At 41.4% G+C, this 27,265-nt stretch overlaps 1 protein-coding gene across 2 annotated transcripts in view; it reads right to left on the reverse strand.

Moving 5' to 3' along the window:
- Window positions 1–27,265, reverse strand: part of grik4 (glutamate receptor, ionotropic, kainate 4) — a gene marked incomplete at its 5' end in the record, with an annotated part of 129,517 nt that overhangs the window by 99,851 nt on the left and 2,401 nt on the right. The window lies entirely within an intron of this gene.

The raw sequence follows: 27,265 nt of genomic DNA on the forward strand, positions 1-27,265 counted from the left end.
ACATTCTTAACATGCTGTTTACTGCAGCAAAAGCACTCACACATTCATCTCATTTAGCTTTCACACAGGCAGTGTAGGAAGCATTAAAGAATGATGAGAGAACATTATATACTCAGAAATGATTTGTACACATTCTGTACAACATAATTAATCTGTTGTATTGTAGTACGATTATGAAATAATCCGATGCTGGTCATGTGTTCCAAGGACAATTATAGACAGATAGATAGATAGACAGATAGACAGACAGATAGACTTTATTTCAGACTCGGGGTCCATACAGACAGATACATAAAAAGACAGACACAAACAATAAAAGTACAGAGGCCTAGCAATGCCTTACAAAGAGACAGCTGTACCAATGGCGCCACAGCTGGGACTGGTAGCGTGTGGTGCTGAACCTTATGTTGGTTAAAACAAGTATGATCCCATTTACAGAGTCATTCAGTCTACAGATGAATTTATACATGAGATTTCTTAAAACTGTTTGGAAAGTGTTGACTCATGCAGCCACAAACATTTCACGAGCTAAGGACTAAAGATCACCAGATCATCTGCATACATGATGTGATTAACCAGAGTATTACCCATCATGCACCAGTAGTACAGGCTTTCAGTTGCTTGGACAGATCATCAATATACAGATTAAACAGAATTGGGGACAAAATTCCCCCTTGTCTGACACCATTGCTAACACACACTGACACACTTTTACCCCATTTTACTTGCATACTCTGGTGCGCATACCAGTAAGCCAGAATTCTCACTATGTATGTGGGGACACCTCTTTGGCTCAGTTTAAAAAACAATTTACTATGATTAACACGATCAAAAGCTTTGGAGGCATCAATAAAACACATAAGAAGTGATGAGTTTTGACCTCTGTATTTGTTTACAATGTCCTTTAAGGCATATATACACAAGTCAGTGCCATGTTTGGCTTTGAAGCCCAACTGGTTATCTGTGGAGGTGATGAAGTCCTGTATTCTGTCCAGCAGAATTCTTTCCAGGACTTTTGACAGGACGCTGGCCAAAGCAATGGGCCTGTAATTCTCTAGGCTACATACTTCACCAGCTTTGTTTTGAATGACTGGCACTAAGAGAACAGACAGCATTGAGTCTGGTAACAAGCCGTGAACCATGAAGCCAGTAAAACAAATAGCGAGGAGAGGAGCTAACCTCGGACTAGCATATTTAAGGTGTTCAGCAGTAATATGGTCTAAACCACTTGCTCTGCCTTCAGACAGTTTGTTGATAGCTTGGTGCACCTCATATGATGTAATTGCCATTCACTCATTACTCTCAGAACTGTCCACGCTGTACAAATCACTTTTGATGCAGTTAAATAAGGTGCTATAATGCTGTCGCCATAACTCAGCAATGTTGTCTGCTCCTGAGATTCCATCTATAGTGCATGTTAAAGATGTTTTACAGTTAAGAGCTCTCACTTCTTTCCAAAAATCAACTAGGTTGTTGCTTAGCAGCTTCTTGGCCATGGAGTCAGCCCTCATGGCTTGATCATTCTTGCAGATGAAGCGAATGGCATACTTATATCTTGCATTGGTGAGCTTCTTGTACTCAAGCACTGGTCCTTGTCTGGGTCTACCAGCTAGAGCCCATGATTTGAAGGCTTCACAGGCTTCAGCACGACACTCAGCTACATACTCGTTCCAGCCAGGTTTGATGTTATGGGTCTTATTATGATGCTTGTAGTAGGGCTTGCTGTCTTTATACAGAGCACTTACTATATCATTGTACATGAAGCAGAGATCTCTCCTATGCACCACATCCTTACAGTTAACGTCAGTACACATAGCTGCATCTCTAGCTAGATGAATATGACTGAAGGACTGGTCTGTACGAGCAGAATACACTAAGACGTCCTCTTCAGTGAGAGTTGACCAGTCAAGTTTTTCTGTGTTGACACGATTTCCATTTCTAGATAGCGCCGGCAGATGTTCAACATTTATCGACATAGCAAAAGGTATATGATCAGTTGTTGCTGCTCCATAAAGAATGCCCATACATCCCAATGAAGCATGAGCATCAGCTGTACGAATACAATGGTCCGGCCATGATGTAGTGTGCCAGGCCTCACTAATGTATGTATAGCTATCTGTAGGCAAAAGCACTTCGCTTGATAATATAAAATAATTGTCTTTACAAAACTGAGCAATGTGCTTGGCAAATACTGAGCTTGTGTCTGAGATATCTGCATTCATATCCCCAATAACATAAATACTAGAAGAAGTATGATCTTGAATGAAGGAATTGATGAAGGCAAGCCTATTTAGATATTCATCCTCATTGTGATTGCATTCATAGCTGGCTGGATATAGATAATGCACTCTTCTCATTTTTGAAGAAAGAAATATGTAATTCCATTCCTCATTAATTTAGAAATTATTTAAATCATTCCATTATGCATGATAACTGTGGCGTGGTATATTTGTATGCACTTTCTAGATACTGTGGCAATAATAAAAGATATTCAGACAAAAGGATGACATGCATTTCTTATTCTAACTGTATGCTGTAACCTTTCACCCTTAAAAGCCTTGCGTAGCATTGATGCTGCGCGTGACATATTTCTACAAAATAACAAATAACCTTGGAAGCGTATATGAGGGTGAAAAGCTTTAAATTGCGCCTGAACCGTAAGATTCTCAATTTAAGATTATGTGTGCGTGTGTGTGTGTGTGTGTGTGTGTGTGCGTGTGTATGTGTGTGAGAGTCATCATGGCAACATGTGGACCTGGAGACACCCTCTGTGGAATTAATCACCACAGAGGCGGCCAGGTGTGTATATGCTGTCTGTCTGTGGACAGATTGTGTGACTGTGATTGCAACCATGCAAGATGCAGTCACACAACTGTACAGGTATGTAGCTGGGATCAAAACGAAGGCTGTCCGAGCAAGATCACTGACGGTTTTGGCCATTACCAAAATGGAATACATAAATGGAATAATTGAAACATTTCACATTAAGCATGATATTAGGACTCATCCCGACTGCATCATACAACAACCAACATTTATACGAACTGTAACATAAGGGTGGAAAAGAAAACACCATAAAAATGAGCAGCAGATGTCTAATAGCAGGCTTTGTGATTAATATAAGTATACGGGGTTAGCACGAAGGTTTTTTTCATTAAAAGGACAGCAAAAGCAAAGGTAGCATATTAAAGTAACCTGATCGGGAAAAGTATTAAGACATTAATAAGGCACAAAAAATACAACTTGGCTGAAAAATAAATACTGTAGATTCTCCATTAAAATGCAAAATCTGCACGTTGAATGTTGTAACTTCAAGCCTATTCATATTATATTATATTCCCGGTGTGACTTGATGTAATTATAGCCCACACACACCTATCATATAGGCAGAGATGTGCAGAACTGCATACAGAGCTGGGACGTGTTTCAAGTGACCTTTTCCTGCTGATCACACAGTCGAATAAACAACCAGCTCTAGTTTGTAAAGGTGAGACGTATCCACTCATCTCATATCATCACGGGGAGTCGCAGCAAGCCGATATCTGAAATGAATTGAAATTCTTTGCTAAGAAGCAGAGAGTAGCAGTGACAGTTCATCCGAGGCTGCACGTGTCTCTCTGTATCATTGAAAATCTGTCAACAAAGGACACATTAATGTCGTTATGCAGTTAATGGACCCACTCGTGATCATGTACAGGCACGTAATGCTTTGCAAGTTTTAGATTTTTTTAAACTGAAGTATAAAACTCATAAATATTCTCTCTGTCCGAGGATGAACACTTTAAATCCAGAGGAAAACCCTGTGATGAAGATTAATGTTGACACAGCAGCAAGGTTTAAGTGTGGTTTCAGCACGATTTCTTGTCAAGATCACGACTAAAATATGAAACCTCTCTGATGTGTAATTTGACCTTTGCCATGTCTTACACCCGAACACATGTAACATCCTTGCACCAAGGCTGCTAAAACCAATATCTTTATATTAACAGTGGATCAAATGACTACATGTACTGCATATGAAAGGGGTCGCGAGTCGAGACAAAGCCACAGAAGATCATTGAACGATGCTGCAGCTCTATGAAGCGCTGTCTTTCAGCTCATCGTTTTGGTTTTGTGGCCACACAACTTCACTGATTTAGTTCATTCTCACTGCTCTTGTCAGCATTTTTGGCCAATTTTACAGCCCTGTTGAACGCTACCTATCAGCACACACAGCAGCAACAAAAAAAACAAGTTAGGCATACCAGCTTCAAGGTGATAAAATCAATGTTGTGTTGACACAAAACGAAAATCTGTTATTGCCGTTAAACAGAAACAAACCCTTCAAAACGAGGCTCTAGAGCTACGTCGTGTAGCAGTATTGTCGAGCCGATTTCAACCAACGTTTGGTCCTCGGGAGTTGTTTTCAGTTAATAACACTGATGCTGTTATGGAAATTGTTTAAAAATGTTCTCCTTCTTAATTTGTGGAGCTGTATGAGATGAATGGTGATGTGATGTTCTTTTATTGGGCTGGGCACCATGTGGTTCAGGACACTGAAATGAACAAATGAACCCATTAGCCATTAGGTGCGGCACACAAACAGCTCTTTAGTCGGGTGACTTTGCATTATAATTAATTAATGCGCAACACTGTGTCTGCAGTCATAAGTATTTCCTATGAAGTCTGCCTCTCTGAGAACATTTACATATGTTTCATCACTTTTGTATTGTCCTGTCATGTTTCTTCTGTATGTGTTATTTTCTGTAAATCTCATTCATTTCAGACCATTTTCCTTGAGAATGAAAAAAAAGTGAAATATCATCTTTCCTAAATCAGAAATAAAAATACCAATAAAATGCAGTGAATAATAACTTACATGCCTTTGTATCCACACAAGTAGGTGTGCGCCAACTAAATAAAAATAGTTCTGACATATCTTGGTCTCCCAGGTGTTGACATTTGGTTGTGGTCAATATTTGACAGCTGGCAAACTAGCGAGGCTGTTGTCACAGAGAGAAGGCATGCGCTGGCCCTTGATCCATTGAAACCACTCAATGAGTAGCCCAGTGGTACGCTGAGGCGTAGCAGGATGTGGACTGTATGAGGCAGGCTCTCTGAAGAGTAGGTATGAAATGAGAATTCCTCCGAGGTGACGGCCCATAGCACAGGAACACGATCGCATGAGGCTTTTTACTGTCGCACTAGCATCTCTAACAGATGTGATCCTTATGCAAACACATCAATCTCTGGCTGACTGTAATAGTGGCACCCTTTAACAAGACTGTATGAACTCTACTAACGTTGCCATTCACAACAACAGTACTGTCTCAAAAGACTGAGAGCCCGTATTACATGGAACAACTTGAGCAAGCCTTTTTTCATCACCTTTTTCAGAAACACAATTTTGCAGCTCTTCCGGTGGACTGTTGTGGAATATTTCTATGTAGATGTTCAGGAGAGAAGTTGGTTTTGTTCAATGTGTTTAAAATAAACAGAGTCTTGATGAATGATTAAAGTTTCAAAAGAGTCAATTTAATGTTTGCAAAGAGAGAACACAACCACAGTCACGTATTGCAGTGAACTGTGAGAATGCTCTGGAGACACAGTTTCAAAACATGATATTTATACATTCCAAAACTGAGAGGAGACAGATAGAACAGGAGACTGAGACAAAAGGCGGGGGCCTGTGTCCTTGTGCGAACTTTCACTGACACTAGGTCTTCAGCAAATGTTTCGTCTATTAAGAAGCAGTTGATTGCAGAAAGAACACGTCGGTCGTTTTGTCCTGAATAAGAATGACAACAAACGTGTAGAAAGCGTCAATACTTACGCAGGGCTGATTTGCGACAGAAAGTGACCTTTGTACCAGAACGAATAGTTAAAGTGTCCAGATACCTAGACGCCTGTGTGAAACACAAAATGTGTGTGTGTTACCCTGTCTCCTTCTTTGCAAAGAACAAATGTCCAATGATGAATGATTTTTTTACACCAGTCTCGAGTGAATTCCTCTAACAGCAACATATCACACAGAAAATATGATGAGGACATGTTAAAACATTTTTTTTATCATTACAGGACACACAGACACACTCATACTGGAGTAACGCATATAGACACTGACATTAAAGACTCCTGCATTAACAGCTGGAAATGATCCATCCTGAAAATGTGATTGAAACCAAAGCTGCAACACATTTACAACTTAACAACTTCACTTACTGCGCTTTCCTATATCTTTCTCTCTGCTCATTCATTCCGAGTAGACACATCACGAGGGGCAGGGAGGTCTGCCAGGTGTGTGTTTTGGGACAGAATGAAGAATTGCTGTTAAATGTTAGTCAGAATCAAAGCACTCGGATCACAACCTGTGTCAAGGGTCCTGCTCTGCGAAAATTGGTAACGGAGCCCTATTATAGAACACTAAAGGAAGGTCCAACCAGAGGCTTGCATTGCCTTACTGAGCAAGTGATGCTTTTTTTGTGACACAGTAGCTTGAAGTATCTCGGGAAAGAGGCAGCCAAGGGTAAAAAACTCATTATCCTTTTGAAAGATCTGCTGGCTTCTCTGTTAATTCAATGCCTGCATCTCTCTTTCCATCAGACCAAGTGCTAAATGCGGATCAGATGAACTAGTGCTTCGCCCACTGTACAAGGTAATTAATGGTAATGTGCTCTCCAACTTGTGGGCTTTGATTGGGGGAAAAGCCATCCGATAGGGGAAGTGGGGGAAATAGTTCAGAGAGACTTGGCCTTTGATCAAATAAAGCTATATGGATACTATTAAGATTGATTTAAGATGGCGCTCATTTGAATTGAAAGTTAATGTACGTGTTCTCAATGGTTATATTACCTTTGGCCTGCTCCTCTTGTCTTAGGTAAAGGAACTCATCCATCTACTTTAGTTATTTCGGTTTTTGCCATGCCAAAGACTGAGTTTAATGTTTTATTCAAAACAGTAGCTTCTTTGTTCTTCTGTTTTACATGATATTTTGTCACCTATATATGAGAAATAAACGTGTTCTTCAAATGATGTCAACTACTCTACACAGAAATATGTGGCCCTCTAAATCATTGTGTGAGAGCAGTACAGAGCGGCAGCCGTGAGCCAACCAGTGAGGTACACTCACATGCACTAAACTACACTCTGTCAACAAAGCAAGGAGAAGCTCAGATAATAACACATACATCATCCTCCACTCAGGTAACCAATACTCCACACTATTGTGACATAGCAAATCATTGTTTGCTGCTATATTAATGTTTCATTTTGAGTGATACTGTATAATTAAAGCTAAGGTTGGTAATATAGAGGAACTAGCAAGAGCACGCTAGATCAAAACAATTATCCAACCCGATAACCCTGTGGTGTCTCTTTTCCAATGAAAGTAGCAAGCTGTACGAATTAGCTCCAAAGTTGCTAAATCTAGCATGAGAGTCGCGACGTCAGCAAGACGGAGAGCAGGTCCTTCCATGCCTCCCTCCAAGGCCACTCTCCGAAAATCTTCATTACGAGTGTAAACATAGCATAATGAACGTTACTATTAAAAACATTATGGTTAGCTAGCATCTTGTGGAAGATTATGAATGCATGGGCAGAAGAAGCGCTTTCAGTCAGATAGGTTCAATCACCACATTCAGGCCGGCTGAAATAATTGGACAGTCCGGTGACATACAGAGAAACCATATCTTTTTCTTTTTTTGTCAAAGCATTTGTCTCATTGATTGCTGTTAGGATGTAATGAGAATTTCAACAAATATAGCAAAACATTTTTTAAAAGATAACCAACCCTCACTTTAATGTGCTGCTGTTTAATGTTTGTAGTCTGACTGGGAGCACCGGACAACGGGCAGACAAATTGATTTGAATCTGGAGATTGTGATGTGATGACTGATCACCTCAAGCGCTTTGTTTTTTTTTTAAGCGCTCCTTTCCCCATATCCTGGCATCGACTTCTACTTCAGCAACTTCATTAGAGGTCTGATTGTTCTGCTGTAGCTGGCTGATTAGCCCACCCTGTCATGTGTTCAGGAGGGATCAGATGTGTTTTTCCTGACAACATGCCAACACACAGAAACAGAGCTGTGTACTAATGCAGGTTTGTAAAGGGCTTAAAGAAAAAAATCAACCAAGAAGCTACTACGGTCCACGCCATGCACTTGGATGATTAAAAAAGAAACACACAATAACAAAGCAGCTCATTAGCTAATCAACCACTCATGAAGGGCATTGACTCATAACTTTAGCTCCTCCGTATTGTCAACACCCAGCTTTCCGTCTTTTTGCTTTAATGTACCAGATTTGATTCGCTGGTTCATGTATCAAACATAAATCTCACAGGAACAACTTGGAAAACCTGTGTCTGATTTAAACTGACACTATAGCGCTCAAGCAAAGGCTGCAATCCAATCAAAGACCTCAACCTATAGGAGAAGTAGAGAACAGTCAAAGTGAAGGTCATGCACCTCACATTCGGGAAATGCAAAGGTCTGTCCTCTCTCACCACCTCCAATCACGCCTTTTAGTTGAATGAGTTAGTACATTTTGCCCTCTTTTCACTGAGCGATGCTTAAGTGACTGAGGGTGATTCAAATGTTTTTTCTTTCAGCGGATGCATGCAGGTGATGAACGTTCCACACAAAAACATGTGCTTTACTAACACACACGCTAAGTTGTTAAGATTCACAGATTTTGAAATCTATTCATCCAGATGCAAACAGTGTGTTCCTTTCATTTCAAAGACATTAGAGGGGCCTGATTTCTAATGTCATTTTCTTTTTTTATCCATGTAACGGTTGTACATCAAACACTCAACTAATTTAGCATTTTCAACATTCTATAAACAACATTTCTCATTTATTTGATGGTTGCTTTGACATTAATTAGTGAAGACTCTAGACAGCCATTGCAGCCTTTTCAGTGTCAGATATGTGCCTGTTTATTTGTGAGGGTGTAAATGTGTGTGCTTGTATCTATGTGTGCCTTAACAACCATGTACTTGTGTGTATGTCAGAGGTTGAATATGCTGTGTATCATGCTTGTCTAACAGCTGTTGTATTCACTTGAAGCAGCATGACTGTGAACTATACCACAGCCAATCTGTCTGCATGTCTGACTGCATGGCAAACAGAATTGCTAGTTCCACACTTTAATCAATCTCATCCGCAACCCTGTGATGTGCAGCATCAAGGAAGCGGAGGTGCTATCATACATAATTAGAAAACCTTGCTCACGGAGGACCCGGCAACAAAAAAACATATTTCCTGGTGTGATTTGATGTAATTATAGCCCACACACACCTGTCATAATGTGAACAAGTTGACAGATGTGCATGTAAAATTTCGGTCATTTCAGTTAATGCATATTTAGTCTGCACTTCATACATCTTCTGTTGTCACCGGCGGTCAAAAGGGATATAGTTAAAACCATGAGCATAGAATTCAATAGGACGCAGTCAATAATTATGATAATCGGTGTTGAAATCACCATCTTTGTGAATAAAAGGAAGCCTTTACTAGAGTCCCTCCGGGCCTATGAGCGTGAAAGCCAACGACAGAGAAGCCCATGAGGGAGCGCTGCCTTTGTTTTCCAACTTTCTTGTACAAAGAACCTGCAAGGGCCGATGATAAAGAGTGAAAGGCAACATTGACATAACGAGATGATAATTAGAAAGCTGTAATCGACAGTTCTCCCTGATGGTTTCTGACAGCATTTCACAGCAGACCACCCTTTGCCTATGGCTGAGACAAAAGGGAAATCAAAGAATAAAGCTTCTAATATTGCTCTCACATTAGCCAGGTCATGTAATTATCAAATAATCACATTATTACAACATGAGCAACGTGGTAAAAATAGTTGATGCAACATTTCAGCAGATGGATTTTTAAAGACAAATTCACAAATATGAATTGGATTAATGTGGCCGTAAAAACGATTCAAAGGTTCAAAAACATCACGACAACCTCAACAGGATCAGTGCTCTGTCGACTGTATTCATAATGCCTCAAAAAAAACAAGTTAATGTTTACAGAAAATGAGAGAGGGAGGAAAAGAGAGAAAACATGCAGTAAGCCCGTGTCCCAGAAGACACTGCAGCGTGGCTGTGGATGAGAGAGACAGGGTTATGACAGCTGTCTGAGATAAGAATTGCATGTTGCATGTTTAACATGACATGTGTTACTCTTGTGTGTACTTTTCATATGGTCGTGCATGTCTACAAAATGCAGGTTACATTTATGATCTGAGTTGGAGGCTCATGTGTGTGTGTGTCTATTGAATGCAATTGTGTCTTGGGAATAGTTGTTTATATAATGCTCTCTATTGAATTCCTGCTCCACTTCAGCTTATTACCTGGCACCACTGCAGAGCCACGTAGCTTTAAAATAACAGCTAGCCAAGTACAAACACACAACTAGCTGATGCAGTACCACAGAGACTTCAGGAGCTGCAGAATCTGCTGAGGTTTATGCAGGAACAGTCAGGAATGGCAGCTGTAACTTTGAACAGCCTCTTTAACTGACAAACTATTCAACCCAAAATCCAATTAAACCCAAGATCACACAACATAATGAGTCGAGTCATATTATAAATAAACAAAGTCCCCTCGTCGTTTTTCTTGATTGCAAAGGAAAACGGCTGCAAAAGTAGTTTGAAGAGCAGCGAGTCTTCACTCAGTAAGCAAAAAGATGCAAAGATGCCGCGTGTGATGGGTTTGAGCTTGTTTACTGACAGATGAAAGAAAAAAAAATGAAATATTTGGCAAACATTGTATTTGGCACAAACACACAGAAACTGCAGATGGTCGAAATGCTGCAGATGTTAACATGAAGTACGAAAGATTCAATGGATGCACACTACAAGATCCCCTGCCTGCTATTGTTAATACATTAGCACCAGCAGCGTACTGCCAGTAGCTGCACAATGACATCTGATAAATTGAAAGCACAGGTGTTTGCAGAGGGTTTGCACCTATGGGATCCTGCCAATGTCAGCATGATTACAGAACATCCACAAAGCATAACAGGCAGTCAGTGGAGAACCTGTCACTGGAGCGCTCGGATTGATGGAAACGGACATGGCTAGGTGGGTATCGGGAGTGGCAGATGCCAAATGACAAAAATGATGGTGGATAAACAATAACCAGTGGTGTGAATTGCATTAACATTTTGGGCCGCAAGTTCAGCCTCCTGTATGTACATGGAGCAGTGCAGTCTCATCTTTTATTTCATCCACTGACAGACTGACGCTGCTGTTTGTTCAATTCCACTCCCACTGGCTTGGTGAACTCTGAAAGCAATTCATCAGCACAAAGAAGCCCGCCCACTTCTCTTTCTCTTGAATCAGCTGAGCCAACGTTGACGTCTTCATGCCCACTAATGGTCCTCCATTCGCAGTAGCTGTTGGCAAACATTTTGACTATAGGAGGAACGGGGTGTTTCTGACAGCGTCATGATGGAGAATGAGCAATGGTTGTCATGGAAAGACAGCAGGCAGTGTGATTCATTGTATCCAGGCCACACTGGCCTGTGCTTGTCTCCAAGAGCCCAGACACACTGGGTGTTTAGTCTACGCACCAAGAATCTGAAGTTCTCGCGGTGGAGCTTGCTTTGCAGTCAGGGGTACCTGCTGCCTTACAGACATGCTGTTGGCACATGCAGACGTGTGTTAAGATCGGCAGAGTAGAGCATCTTTGTAACTTCAGCACATCACTCTACATCTTCCATTTCAATCAGCACAAATTACATTTAAGTTTCATTTAATGACAGGCTGATACTTTCTGCTGGACCCACAAAGCACTGCGAGTGGCTTACAGGGCTGCAATGCAGTTCATAAAAAGACTGAAAATATTATAACTCGGAAAAGGGCCCTCAGTGTCAATTGTTGTATCCTCTGTTGCAAAAATTGTCAGGTAAATATAAAACATGGCACCGTCCCTGTTATAAAGCGAGCTATTCTATTGAGGAAAGTGCGCTTGCACATATTTGATTGGCCAACGTAGCTCCTTGCCGGATGAAATAGCAGTGTGTTACGACTAAAGCCAGACTTTCTATTGTAGGACAACCTTGCCTATTTCTGCCGCGGCCCTCTGTATGCAACCCCCCTGTGCCAATGCAGTGGTCTCATTAAAATGGATGAAGGGGCTGCATTTTGATGAATATGGCATCACAGTTCAGTATGCTATTTTGGTTACCTTAAAAAAAGTGCAGAAAAATCCCTGAAAATATATCAAGGATTTTCGGACCGGAGGGTTTTTTATTGTGTTCTCACCGCAAGAACTTGGGACGATCGTAGTTCTTAGAACATCGTTTGGAGGGACTTTTTTTTAGCTCATATTTCAGAGTAGGTAATATCACTTTTATTATTACTCACATTACTATTTCATATTAGCGATACCATTAATGCACATTATTGACCTGCTTCTTCACCAGAGTCTCTGTGCTTTCTCGCCTCACAGGTTCCTGTGTATCCGAGTTTACCTGGACCAGGTGTTGCCTCCTGTCGTGGTTGTGTCATACATTGAATGTGCTGTAATTACATTGAATGTGTTGTAATTCACTGTCCTGTTCTACACATGACATCATTGCACTTCTGTCCATCCTGGGAGAGGGATCCCTCCTCTATTGCTCTCCCACAGGTTTCGTCCTCTTTCCTCCCCGTTAAAGGGGTTTTTTTGGGGAGTTTTTCCTGTTCTGATGTGAGGGTCTCGGGACAAGAGGATGTCAAATGTGTACATATTGTAAAGCCCTCTGACGCAAATTTGTAATTTGTGATTTTGGGCTATACAAAATAAATTGAATTGAATTGAATTGAATTAATAACTGACAACACAAAACACAAACAACAGCTGGTAACAAAACACTTCGCTGTCACTTCAGCGTTCCTATTGATGGTGCAAATGCAAAAATATGCATGAGAAAAAAAGGCCCTTGAGGTAGGTTGTTCTCAAGAAAGCTCCCTTGTGGGCAGTTCATCTCAGGGAGTCCCCAGAACAGTTTGGTCCAAAAAAGCCTCGTCTGCGCCATGCTTTATGACAATTACTCAGTGAATGGATTTCGAACATTAATAGTAACAGCTGCCTGATGGCAAATGGTCAGCAGAAAGTCACATTGTGATTGCAAATTGAATCGCACGCCATCTCGATTGGATCAGTCCCGAAAACACTGTTACAACACAAACATACAGTATTAGCCTTTGCTGCCTCCAGCCTGCCCATGACTCCCGACTGACCTCGATGGAGCCGGTTGACAGCTCTGTCACTGTCAATGCCGTGATTGTGACACTCTAAAAATTTTTTTAGGAATCAGGATTAAAGGAAAATAGAAGTGGTAACAGTGAAAGACAGCTATGAGGAAAAAGAACATTCATTCATTCCTTCATGGAAGGATGAATCCCCAAGGGTCAAACATGACGACAGAAATAGAAATATGGATTGCCTGGTGCGTTGCCAGCTCCTGTCTAAACTCGACACACCGAACGAGGAGATCATTTCAGGCTGTAAAGTCTCTTGAGGCTCAGGACAATAGTCGATAACACAGACGGACAGCAGAGACAAATCCCAGCTCCACCGCTTTAGGAATTCTTATCCTGTGGATATGTAAATTAAGTTAATAAATAAATGTGACAATAAATTAAAATTTTATTTTAATTATATGCCATCAAAATTTTTGGTGGAACCAAGAAAGAAATAATGTCTTGGGGGGGGGAGTACCGGTAGTCTTCTGAGTGATGACCCAATTATGTCCTCTGGAAAAAAAAAGTTAACACTGGACCCTGACAGTGCTAACGACATATGGTCAAGGCGAAGGTCAAAGCAAAGGTGTAACAGGATATGTATTTCTGTGTGGTGGTGTTAATGAACCTCTGAATAGTTTCTTCTACTTTTATACATCCGTAAACCTGCAAGAGACCCAAACCTTCAACCCTTCAGCTCGTATTACACAGCAGATTAGCTTTGTGTCCGTGTGGTCCTCTGGCAGAGAAAAACTTAAACACCATCACTTGAGAGACACTGGCAGCACCTGGTGCACAGCCTGTGGTTCAACTTCCACGTGAAGTCTCCGGGCATCTTCAATGAATTATGACACAGCTTCCTACCCCATCTCTCATGCTCATACATCCACACACACATTTACTTTCTGGTCCTTTAAACAACCCCCACCTCCTCAGCCACAGGAGGATTTATAGTCAGAGTAATAGGTCTTTCTGACTAAAATTAAAGGAATGAGTGGAGGCAAGCTGGGAATGAATGGCAAAAAGTTATTTTTAAATCAGTCCGTCTAAATTAGTGAAGAATAATGATAGTTTGGACTAAGAGAGTCAGAGTGACAGATGTGGGAGTAGGAAAGCGATTTAAAGGGATAGTTACAGACTGAAAGAAATAGGAAAATAGAGACAAAGTGACAGGAAGAGATGGCGACAGAGAGAAAATCCTGAGCGTCCTGCAAACGGCAAAAAGACAGACTGTGACTGAGAAAGACAGTGATACGGCTGACACACTGTTCGTGTGTGACGGCACGAGGATAATCTTGACGAGGATGATGATGATGATGAGGAGGAGGAGGATGGTCATTAAGATTAAAACAGCGACTGTGCGGTGGTTCTAGTTCGACTTCTGGACCCTAGGGATGGGAGACAGGCAGTCGGGCTTGTCTGGCAGGCAAGCAGACAGTAAGTCCTGGGGGAATTCCAGCTCTCAGTGGGTGCCATTACCTGTCAGTCAGCATATCTCCCTCAACAGGCCTGGCCTACAGATAGAGCCACTGGCATGTAATTGTCTGGAAGGTCAAGGGAGACCAGCGGTCGGTTTGATGATAGGAAAAGAGAGAAAGGTTAAGAGGGAGGAAAGAAATAAGAGCACAATGCTGATGCAGACATCAACTTGTTAGAAGGAAAGTCAGTATGCTTGGCAACATGCTGGAGCCTGTTATGTCTGCTCTGCTTTAATGTCACACACTTTTCTTTTGCTGGGTATTGGTTTTGTCAATTTGAGATTTTGTTATTTTAGGCTGCCTTGAAACATCTGGCCGGGGACAGCAGATGGAAATTAGCCTCTCTGGCTAACTCTGGCTCACTTACAGTGCAACTGTTGATTGGTGTGCATTGTCCCTGAAAAATACATGAATAAATAAAAATAAGTAAGTGCTTCTCCACTTCTTCGAGACTATATATGCATTCATAGGCTGAAGTAACACAGTATCCTATAGTATATGTACTGTAATAGCATTTATTACCTGATCTCACAGACACAAATAGACTGCTGACCAAAAACAGCAAAGTTTAGGCTGAGAAGAGCTTCTGGCATTCTGACACGGTATTTTAACCTGCGGCAAACTGACCTTTATTATTGAAGGATATGCCTTACAGTGGATGACAGAAGCACTTGTTTCATAACAGCCTGATGGAAAGACCTCAAACAACTCTGATTTACGCAGCTGCCCCTTCTGTGCGATGACGTGAGTTCGAGGACACCAAATGGCAGATCACGAAACAGGTGCCGAAAAGACCACGTTTGCTTAAAACAGCTGTTCCCCCAATTCATGAAGGCAAACAGCTGTTCAAATTGAACAGCATAACAGGAGACTATTCACTGTTTAAGGTAAGAGCGTGTTTAAAGACAATCATCTGTGATATATGACTGTATGTTATAGTCCATGCTTAGCCCATCCTCAGTACATCTGTTTTGTACATGATGACATTTTAGACTCCATCGATGGATGCATCGTCCTGTACCACCAATTGGGCTAATCACAAAATGTACAGTAAAGGTAAATTTTAACTCAAATTATACACTTTGTTAAACTTTGTTAAAAATAAAACACATTAAAACACATAGCCTGATTCATTCTGAAATGCCTCAACTTAAACACTGTGCTGAGAGGCACTGGAAACGTGCTACACACATAGCACAGAGATGCTATAGTTATATGAAATTAAACACAGAAATAATGGATAGAATCTCAAACTCTTGCCTTCTCTAGGTTGTTCAGTGTTAGTATATATGTTCATAATTCTGAATTCTTAATCTTAATTGCTCAGCTAGTTTGACAAAGATCAGAAGATGTTTTGACAGGCCCCCAGCGGCAGACCGAGACACAAACAAAGAATGACACTGCTGATACTTGGCCACTCAAAGCACAGTGGGCAACAATGATGGTATGATGATAAACAAAATATATATATATATACTGTATTATATGCCAAAAATGGCTTGTGAGAGGATACATATGTTTTCTATATAGTTTTGAATCAGACAGCTACACACAAAGAGAAAGAACATACTGCACCAGTCTTCAGTTATCCGTTAGTACCAGACAGCTGTTTCTGTTTCTGTATCTTTGAGCCTTTGATGTGACCGTCTGGGTAAAATGGACAGACATTCAGCCACTCCAATGATTTGAGTGCCCCCGAGGGAGTCAAAGCTCATCCTGTGGCTTTGGGCATTGCTACAGTATAATCCACCATGAAAAGGACATTAGCAACCTTTCTCTCAATCACTCTCCCTCTTGGTCTGCCTGATGCTGGAATAACCCTCTGTGTGTGAGTGTGTGTATCTACTTGAGGCTCTGCTTGAGTGTGTGCGAGTAAGGAACAAAAAGGGCAATATGCTTTTGTTGTCGAGGGTTGTAATAGGACCAGTGGACCAGCGTGTGTGCAGCTGATAAGGTGGGGAACCCGGGGACAGGACAGGACCGGAGAGGACACGGGTGAGCGGGAGTGGACGGTAATCCATGGCGCTTCGCTACAGGACAGCACTCTGTGTAATCTTAAGGAGATAGGAGGAGTACAAAAGTGACAATCATCCACTGACCCTGAGCAGTCAGAGAGCCGGTGATGGAGACCGGAGAGGCAGAAGAGGAAAGGAGAAAAGCTACGCAAACACGCATGCTAACACACAGTGACACCTGGAGACCTGTCAATTGATTCAGTGCAGAGCAAGTTAATAACACAGTTGGCTGCACAGGGAAAATAGCCTACCTGTCTGTACAGTTAATAGACTGCAACACTGCCCTAGAGTCCCAGTGTGTGTGTGTGTGTGTGTGTGTTTAATTGTGCCTGTGCTTATCTTATCAACAGTGTCCTGCCGTGTAATTTGTCATTTCTCCACCACCTGTAGCTTATTCCATCCGATACTTTGCTGTTTACTGGTCCGAGCTCCCTACTTTTTAACTCATTGTAAAGTACGATGCAGTGGCCCATTTGAAATCAGAAGCTTTAGCAAAAATGTTATTTAATGCTTGATGCAATTTTCACGATTCATATTGTTTTAGTGTGAAATGCATGACCAAAGAATGGAAAGATAAAATGTGAAGAGCCAAAATATTTAAATGAATGATTCATCAAAATCAAAATAGTCCTCTTCCTTTGAGTTTATTTTCATGAAAAAACATAATTAAAATGCTCCGTCTTTTTGACGTTGTATATTCTGAGGTTGCAATGTGTGCTTTGTTATCACATAAAGTGTTAACTCTAAGCTCCTGCTTTGAGTCCAAATAATCATTTGTGAAAACAACATTGTAAATTGACTCGCGAAACAGTTTTCATGAAGAAAATAATGAGCCCATGAAAGCACTTCTGTGTGTCGGCTGAAAATATCCACAATTAAACTGAAGCATACTCACACAACTTACTGCACTCTGGTCAACATCAGACCGATTTTACTGCAATCCATCTGTCTTTTTTTAGTCCAGCTATTTTTTCTTTCCTTTGATTTTTCAGGCAAAAAGAAAATATCATTAACATATTGTATTTTAAATCATGTATCCTCACCTTCTGCTGCTGCTTAAAAGAAACATTGTTTTTTTCCGGCTGATAGCAAACCGTCTATGTCCTCGGTTTATAAACAATATAAACACTAAACAGACTTGAATGTAGTCACTAGGCAACAATCACAGAAGCATAATTAACTGGGGACGATTGATACCACAACACGGCAGCAAAAAGTTTGTTCGAGAAAAAAGAAAGATTATGTTGCCTTCCAGCAACCACAGTTTGTTTCTAAAACTTACGACCATCATCCCTCATGACGGAAGTCTCATTGATCAGTCTCACTTGCTTGTGTGGAATCCCATTTTCTGCAACCAAATCATAACTGTTGAGCTCTGCTGTTGCCTGTTTCCCCACAAACAGAAAGATATTTAGTAAGAAAACGTACCTAGAGCTGCAAACAAGCCAACTAAAAGTCCCTCCCAAGGTCAGTAAACTATTAATCAGGCAGCCATCACTTGCCTCCTGGAGAAGAGTCTGGTTAACTATTAACACATGGCAATGCATTTCAAATAAAACAGCAGGTAATGCTGCAGACATACCGACAGATACGAAGACGGATGAAGGCTATAGTGAATGCACATATTTGTGTTAGCACACAGGTAGGTGCACACACTTACACACTGCGTAGACAGAGGTGGTGCTCCACACAAGGGTGGCAGCTGCCTATGGCCGTGCCAGCCGATTGTAATGGCAGAGGGTCTGGCAACAGCTGGTGAGGGCTCGCCAAACTCTTCACTGTGAGCCATGATCAAAGATGTGACATAATGGAGTGGGAATGGCAGAACGGGGTGTCAAGGGAGGAGTGTGTTTATTTGCCATGGGAGAGGAGTCTCCATATGCACACGTGTGTGTGTGTGTGGATAATTTGCTCAGCAGGTACAAAATGGATGGATGAGATAAGAAAAGGCATTTGACAGCGGAGCACAGGAATCAAATCAGTGTGCAAATACACCAACTGTAGGAGGTCAGTATTACCAGACTACTAGGACTGATACACTGCAAGCATCTTATCTGAAACATGTTTTGGTAAATGATGAATCCAGCAGTGGTGCTTTAGAAAATGTTGATTATAAATGTAAATTACAAATTGTCCCAACTCCACTACTGCGCTATTGATTGTATGGATATCAGATGTGCAAGTTACCAACCAAAGGTGCACAGACAGCAAATTTCATCAAATTTAATAAACCACCAGAGTCGCAGGCTGAATTCAGAGGTTATGCTTCCTTTGCAACATCCCGAATGCATTAAACATGATGCCCCAGAAGACTGTTTTGCTATTTTGTGTCATGTTGTTGAGCCAACACCCATTTCTGAAACCCTGAGCTAGCCTGAGGCTACTGTAATACATTTAAAAAATGGCCCTGGCATTGCAATAATTGAATGCACCCTGTATTTCTTAAATGTGAAGCATTTGCTTACTATGTTTAGTCAGATAGCTGTTCTGAAAACAGGTGTATTAAAGATGTTATACTCGGTATGTTTATCTTTTTAACATAAAAGAAAAACTTTGTACTCGTTCTGTCTGCCGTGAAAATGATGACAACTCAAGGATAAATACTTTTAGAAGTATGTTATTGAAGTTATTTCAGTTTGTAAAAAACACAGCCAGCTAATATTGGACATGGCCTAAAATGTTTACCACTACCCAAGACACCCAGCTGGCCCACAGAGTTAAGCACGCGCCCACCTCCACAAGGCCTGCAGGCAGATTATGTCCCTGCTGTTGCACTAGCAATTGTTACCATTGGTCAAGGTGCCTGTATAGAGAGGGCTTGGACCCGCAGGGATGGGGTGAACCTCTGTGAAGCTCCATGTCAGATGAAGGGTTGCAGCTGTTGATTCCACATGAACTGGAGGAGACGCCTGACCATCTTTACCCTCTGCAGGTCAACAGTAACAAGCAGCACAAGAGGAATTGGCAAATACGAACTGGGAGAAATAAAGAAAAATAAGAAAACATACTGTATAAAAAAATGAATTACACTTCAGAGAGAAATAATACAAATTCCCTGCTGCACCATCTCACAGCCCACAGCCACTGAAATGAAGCAGAGAAAACAGGAGAGAAAAAACAACATGTGTGATAGGTCAATGAAACTGCTTGGCCATAGCACCAGGCTATATCTCCCCAGTGCTCTAATCTCAACTATTACTGGTGTTTTTCTGCAGTAATGGAGCAAATCCCATACAAACTGGCTGTGATGTTCCAAGCCGACGCCCATTAGCTTCAGCATGCTGCCACCAAATTGAGCTATATAGCCGTACATGCTTCTCTGCCCATACCGCAAGGACAAAGTGTACATGTGCTACAAGTGTGTGTGTGTGAAATACAGTGAAGGTTTTCCTTTTGAACAGGGGTAGTTCGCTGTAATGTCAACCATTTGTCAGTCACAGTTAACCTAACATTATATCATTATAGCCGACGTGGGGTTTCTACTATAACTAGATATAACTATCCTCCACTAATTCATTGAGCCATTCATTGGGATTTTGTCCACAGAAATGCGAGAAAGCTATTAATTTGTTCAGTTAAAAATAGGTATTTGTATGTTTTCATGTCATATCTGTGACATATTCTGCAGGTATAGACTTTGGAACTTTAGTTAATGGTGTAATGCTGGTTGCTGGTATGCCGTCAATATGACAATGACCAGATCATTTTCACTGTCTACTTCTGTTAGAACCCCGAAAATAAGAACACAAGCCAAGAGGTCGCAAGTGTGGTTACATTTTTCATAACTTGACGCAGACAACACTTGCTGGATTATTTCTCATGTGAAATCTAGAGCTGGACAGGGCAACAGGTCTCACATGTGCTTCTACTCACACACTGACAGGCTGGAGGTTGTAGGGAGTGTTGGTGTGGTGTGTAAAATGTTCAAACTTTGGACTTTGGACTAATAAATCAAAACTTAAATGACATTTGTCATTTAAGTGAGAGTAAAGTACAATAAAAGGTACTGTTGGTTAACCATTGCCGAACTCCAGGTATCGGTTCAAATGTGAATGGGACCCACACCTAATGAATTGTGACACTTTTATCTGTTCATCATCATCATCACAATCCCACACAACCATACCATCCTGTCATCCCTGAACATAAGCACCTGCAATATTAAGGGCTATCATTACGTCCAATTCTATAGATGCCATTATAGAGATGAAAAGGTAAAAAGCAACAACTTTGCTTTAAACTGGTGACCAGGACAAAACTGACATTTTAAAGTAAATTCAATTTCATGAAAACATTTTAAAATGGTGCATTGCTATTTCCTCCATTAAAAAAAAAACATGAAATACTAGGAAGCTACTTTCTAGTTGTCCCTGACAGGACTCATTTATTTAGTTTGTTTCTAAATAGGAAATAAAAACATGTTTGTTTTTAATGTTCGTTTGTAGCTTTCTTCAAACCCACGCTATAAATAATAACGCTGATGTTCTGCTTTTTAATAAGTAGTGTTGTGTTCAAGTGATACAGAACACAATGTAACAGCCACTGCTGGAACCGTCTAAGCATAAACATCTTATCACTGTAACAAGCAGCTAAATCAGCAGACATCAGACACGTTTAAGTTTACTGGCAGCAAAGTTAAAACCACACCACACTTTTCAGCATTAATCGCTATATTTTCATGAATCAAGGCGCAAGCACAAGCACAAGTTCATTGACCTTGCATGGTTGGCCGTGGCAACAGATAGTCATTTTGGGACCAAAGATTGTATCACAGCAGTGGTGCACACATGCTGCAGGTGTAAAATGGTTTGACAGGGGTAATAAATTACCAGCGTTTGTTTGGCATCAATCATGACTAATCAAATCATCTCCTCTAATTTCTTTTAAGAGCAGAGCTCTCTCCACAATGCACTGAGTGTAATGGACGAGGAGAGTCAAGATCCGCTGCACAAAAACAGCTACTGCTGAAAGGAAATTGATATCCTTGTCTGGGTGATGCAGTGTTGTAAGCCGCAAATCTGGAATGAATAATAATAAACAAAGGGAAAATCTTTCCTGCTTCTTCCATGCAGGGCAAAGTATTAATGTGTTGCCTCGGCAAGTTAACAGGGACTTAAACAAATCTAAGGGTTATGAAATGAATGCATGAGTCACAATGTCACCTCTTAGGTGGACATGAAATGTCATATCTGAGTTCTTTATTTGGAGAAACAGGATGGAATCAAACACTCTGACCCGCTGGTTTTTGTGGGGAATGAGGACTGCAGATTGTGTCCCCAACCTCTTCCATTGGAAGTGCATCAGCAAGGCATGTTTTAATAACTACACCATGGCAAGACTATAAAGCACACAGTACTTACAATACTGTGCATGCGCTCATTTTATATGAACTCATGCCTTCCATCTCAGCATGTGGCAAGCTCCATTACACATCCACAAACATCACTCCACAGCTCGTAATTAGTTTAGTTTGTTAATAATTTAAGAACCAATGTTTTCATGTTTGCGTGTGTAGCTGAGGATGGAGAACCGATTTTTTATCACCGCATATAATGTGTAGACATGTGTGCAAATGAGCAAAGATTCATTTGAATTTATTTATCAATCCCAGTGAGAATACATTAAATCAGGAGGGTGTGTTTTGTGTGTGTGTGTGTTGGAGTGTGTGGTTGAAACGAAGTACGCACACACACACACACACCACATGCCTGTGTACAGCGACTTTATCAGATTGACTGAATAATTGATGTGGTAAACACAGGAGCAAAGTCGTGTGCATAATTGCATAACATCACTCCTATCTGCCATTCGTGCCATTAACTAAACGATTGGTCCCAGCACCTGCCCTGGTAATTAAAACTTTAGAGATTAATCATCAACTCCCCCCCCCTTTCAGATGACGCCTATGCCGTGTTCACACCGGTCGCGTTGATTTTTTGACGCGCGTCGAGATTACATACAAAGTCTATGCACAGACGCGATGAGACTGGCGCGCCGCGATTTTGCGATGGCGCGGCGCGTTGGACGCGTTATTGCAGTGCGGTGGACGCGGTGGACGCGTTGGACGCCGCAAAATTGCCAACGCGCGAGTTGAAATTTTTCAACTTCAGCGACATAATCGCGTGACGCTGTGGCGCGATAGCCTATCAGCGTTGAGTTGCTCCCCCTGTCATCACTGGCTTCCTGCCGTTGTTGAATCAGGAAATAAATCCTGTAGCCGTCTGTGTTCACCCAGAGCTCTACGATACCTCATATCAACAGAGACCGGACCAAACTATGTGTATGCATGTGTGTATGTAAACCATACGGTACAAACAATGAATAGACGCTGCCGTATTTACGTCTACGTGACGTTGAGTGCTGGTGGAGCTGCTACGATGTTAGCATAGCCTAGCACCGATCCATCAGAGCTCCATTGAGAAGACCAGTAACCTACAAATCGGTATCATTACGTAGTTATTTCGGAGTCCCTTTTTGTCGGTTTATTGCCGTTGAATCACAGCCAAATCAGTTTATTTTGTGTTCCTACAGCTGTAGTAAACAGCGACCGGTGGCTTGCTAGACACAGTGAATACAGCTCGATACAATCCACGGAGCTCCTCTGAACAATATTATGAACCAGACATGACGGCGTTTGGCATTCCGATGTTTGAGGGACTTCCACAACACGTACAAAGCAGCAATTGTCCTTTCACGGTTGACAGCGGAAATAAATGGCGGCCAGGTGAATAAACCACGCCCCCTCTCTGGCGCTACGAGATTTTGCGGCGTTTGGTGTGAACACGACCGGCGGCGCGTTGGACGCGATTGTGCAGTGCGTTGGACGCTTTTTTGCAGTGCGTCAAAAAATCAACGCGACCGGTGTGAACGCAACAGGCTGAGATTTGTCTCTGCATGCACATGGGCTCCATTTGACTCAAAAAATACAATTTCTCCCATAAAGTCTTGAACAACCATTCAAATTGGGTGACCGACTTCTGAGGAAACATATCCTGCAACAAAGGACATTGTTGCCTCCAGGCACCAACACTGTTATTTAATTAAGCTCCCATTTCTTTCTGCTTTTTCCTCATTACATTTGCTGGCATCTTAGTGAAATGGAGAGCACTCGGCAGTTGGCTCATGTAACAAGTGATCACCTAAAAAGGAGTTTAGCTCAGATGTGCCTTGTAGCTTGTGCGTCCACATGTCTGAGTGCGATTAACCTAATGACATTGTTGAGTAATTACAAGCAGGGAGATTAATCACATGGCTCCTCAGCTGGACATCGGTCTCTGCTTTAGCCTGCGTTCATAAGAAATGTGTGAAAATGTCACTTCAGAGGAACTACGGCTACAATTCAAAACAACACGTGAAACTTCTCTCACAGTATTTTACTCTCGTTCCTTTCCAACATGCCCGCCTCCCTGTTATTCAAGTGACTGTTAAAGGAGTTCATAGATGCCAACTGAAGTCTCGAGTATTTCAGGGCAAACCAAAGCTGACTGGAGGTGAGGGCACAATGACTAAGCCATGGTGGCTCTAGCAGCCAGCCTTAATAAGTCACTGTGAGTGTGCAGGGGGTTGAACTGAGGGAATTGACAGTGCTGCTGCTGCCTTGTCGGTATTAGCTCAGCAGGGCTAATTACGCTATTAGAGTCTACCTGTGGGCTTAAATTTCACCGATCCACCCGACATGCCCTAAGTGACTGGACACATAAAGGACAGTACTTGTGTGCACACATACAAGACCATACACGTACACACACACCAGCCCAGTATCCTTCGGCGTTGTGTTCATACTGGATGATTTTGCAGTACATGTATGCCCAATGCCTACATCACTGCAGGGAGCGGCGTGCCCTTTATGTAGCAAAGAAAAAGAAAGAAGTGTAGTGTAGTTGATGAGCATGTGGCATGTCTGACTTTCATGCCAAAGTGATATTTGTTGATATTTTTGTGTGTAACGTATGGTTACAGGTAGGACACACAACTGCATCTTTACGAGGACTTGCCCTGTGGTTACAACTTCAAGACAGAGAGCTAGTGTATGCAGTTGTATTAAGTTTATTTTTAACAAGGCGTCTCTCCAATGATTTACTACATCATATTCAGTGCGTTTTGCCTTCCTTACATCTATCTCACGATAAACTGCATCCCACCCTGAATAACAACGCAAGTGATGCCAGTCTTGGGAAACTGGGTAAAGATGGTGCAAACTCATCCTCTGCTGCAGAGAAAGTGAAGCCAATTGAATTTAGCCCACCAAGAATCCTCTAACGTGTTCTCCTACTGAGTGTGGAAAAGGGAGCAAAGAGGCAAAAAAAGATTTGTCTGACTTTTTCCTGTGGAGTCAGTCTGGTTGCTGCTCCCTCAATACTCACGGATGATCTGTACATTTTGTTTTCGACTCATTTTAGGAACATTTTAAGTTTAACAAACCTCAGGCTAGATTTTTTCCAGTGTGTGATATGTGAGTACAGCAGCAGTCTGAAGTTTTGATCTTATTAACCACTCGCTAAGTCAAACTGACCATGGAGCCCACACTGCCACTTATTGCACTTCCTGCATATATATTGTTTACGGCGCTATGATTGACCAGTCTACATTCAAGGGGCGGGACTTAGCAAAGGGTTAATTAGGTGTCAAACTTGGGGATTATTTGTATACATTAGTTGATTGTCAGTTGATGGCATGACCTCTGAACTTGGTAAATGGTAAATGGACTTGTACTTGTAAAGCACTTAGTCTTCCAACCACTCAAAGTGCTTTAACACTACATGTCATTCACCCTTTCATACTCATGCATACACTGATGGCAGGGGCTACCATGCAAGGTGCCACCTGCCCATATTCATTCCCATTCAAACGCTTGGCAACATGGCTGTTTTCACAAGTGCTGAGATACAACTCTGTATTGATGTTTAACAACTATAGAAACAATCATATGTGGAATTCATATCCTGAATAATAATAAAAAAGAAATAACTGAACAGCAGAAATCGTCAAAACCGTTATGAATATAAAAGGCCAAAATTACATAACATGTAATTACCTATAGGTGGGAAGCAAAAAGATTGTGGAATGAAAAGATTGTGGAATGAAAAGATTGCGTTTTTGCATTGAGAGGAGGAAGTTGTTGACTTACAGGCATCTGTTAAGAGGCAAAAAACGTGAATGAAAAAATGGGCAAAGAAAACCAACAAACATAGACAGCCTAGCTCCCGAGGTGTCCCCGTGGACCCAATAATAGGCAATGTGATTTTTCATGAAATGTCAGTGGCAGTAAAATATCTGTTTTTTATCAGATTCCCCTGCCACCCCTTGCATAACTCATTCCAAATAAATGGTTGTATATTGACAATACATGTCTTGAAAAATTAGATTCAATGGAAATTAAACAAACGACATATTGACAGATTTAAAAGTGGAATAACATGCACACAGTTAAAACAGGTCACTGATTGATCTATACATGAATATTTAGCAATTCATTAGCAATGGGATTACTTTCCATAACACTAGATATTAATCCATACTCTCTGGTTACAGAGAGACTACACATGCTCGAAAAAATATTTCCAAAGCCTGTTTTAAGCAGACAGCACATTTAAGATGAGCGAAAGGATATCTGCTGAGGAAATTGCACTTGTGTGAGCCGATACCCAGTGGTTTCAAACGGCTAAGTTTAACGTCGGTCTCAAAGGAGAAGCCCTTCCCTGTCGTAAAGACCAACGCTCGGAAGTATTCTGAGGGCTTCAGAGAGAGGAGACAACCTGATGCGATTGCCGGTCTGGATTTATTCATGAACAGAAACATCCTCTACCCGTCTGTTTGTCAAACTCTGATTTGGTATCCGGACGGAGGCAGTGTGTGTGTGTGTGTGTGTGTGTGTGTGTGTGTGTGTGTGTGTGTGTGTGTGTGTGTGTGTCTGTGCATGAGTCGTTTATGGAGTGAGGGCTCTGCAGTGTCGGAGACAATTGACAGTGTTGACGAATGTAGCTCTAATGAAGGACTATGTGGTTCTCCTGACTATTTCCCTCCATGTTCACTGCCTGCAACACACACCAGCTTGTAGCAGTGAAAGATGATTTCCCCAAGTCAGCATAAGCAGTCGCTTATTCGGCTGGAAGAAAGTAGATGGCAGATGTTTTTATCACTTTACTCATGGGGAATACCACCCGCAACAAGAAGCTGCACCATATATGGTAGTGAACAAGGATGCAATATTATGCAAATCTTCTCTTGTTTAAATGTTTTACTCGTGTAGTCCCATGTCTGAATCAATAAGAGGTCTTCTCAACAGAATTGTCTGTCATTGCGTGAATTGATTTCAACTAATATATCTCGTTCATCTCCTTGATCTATTCTATTACATGCCATTCATAATTAGTTAAAACGTCACTTGTCTGTGTGGTATTTCCTATTAGAAGCTATACTGACGCAAATTCAATTATATATACTCTCTTGAATCAATACCGCTGTAATTAATCTGTCATTACGCTGAAACAACTTCCAACAACACCAGGAGCTTACACCGCAGGGGAACAATAAAATGAAAGTAACCTTTTATTTGTACCTGTC

The sequence above is a fragment of the Melanostigma gelatinosum genome (assembly GCF_949748355.1).
Source record: "Melanostigma gelatinosum genome assembly, chromosome: 7".
Lineage (NCBI taxonomy): Eukaryota > Metazoa > Chordata > Actinopteri > Perciformes > Zoarcidae > Melanostigma > Melanostigma gelatinosum.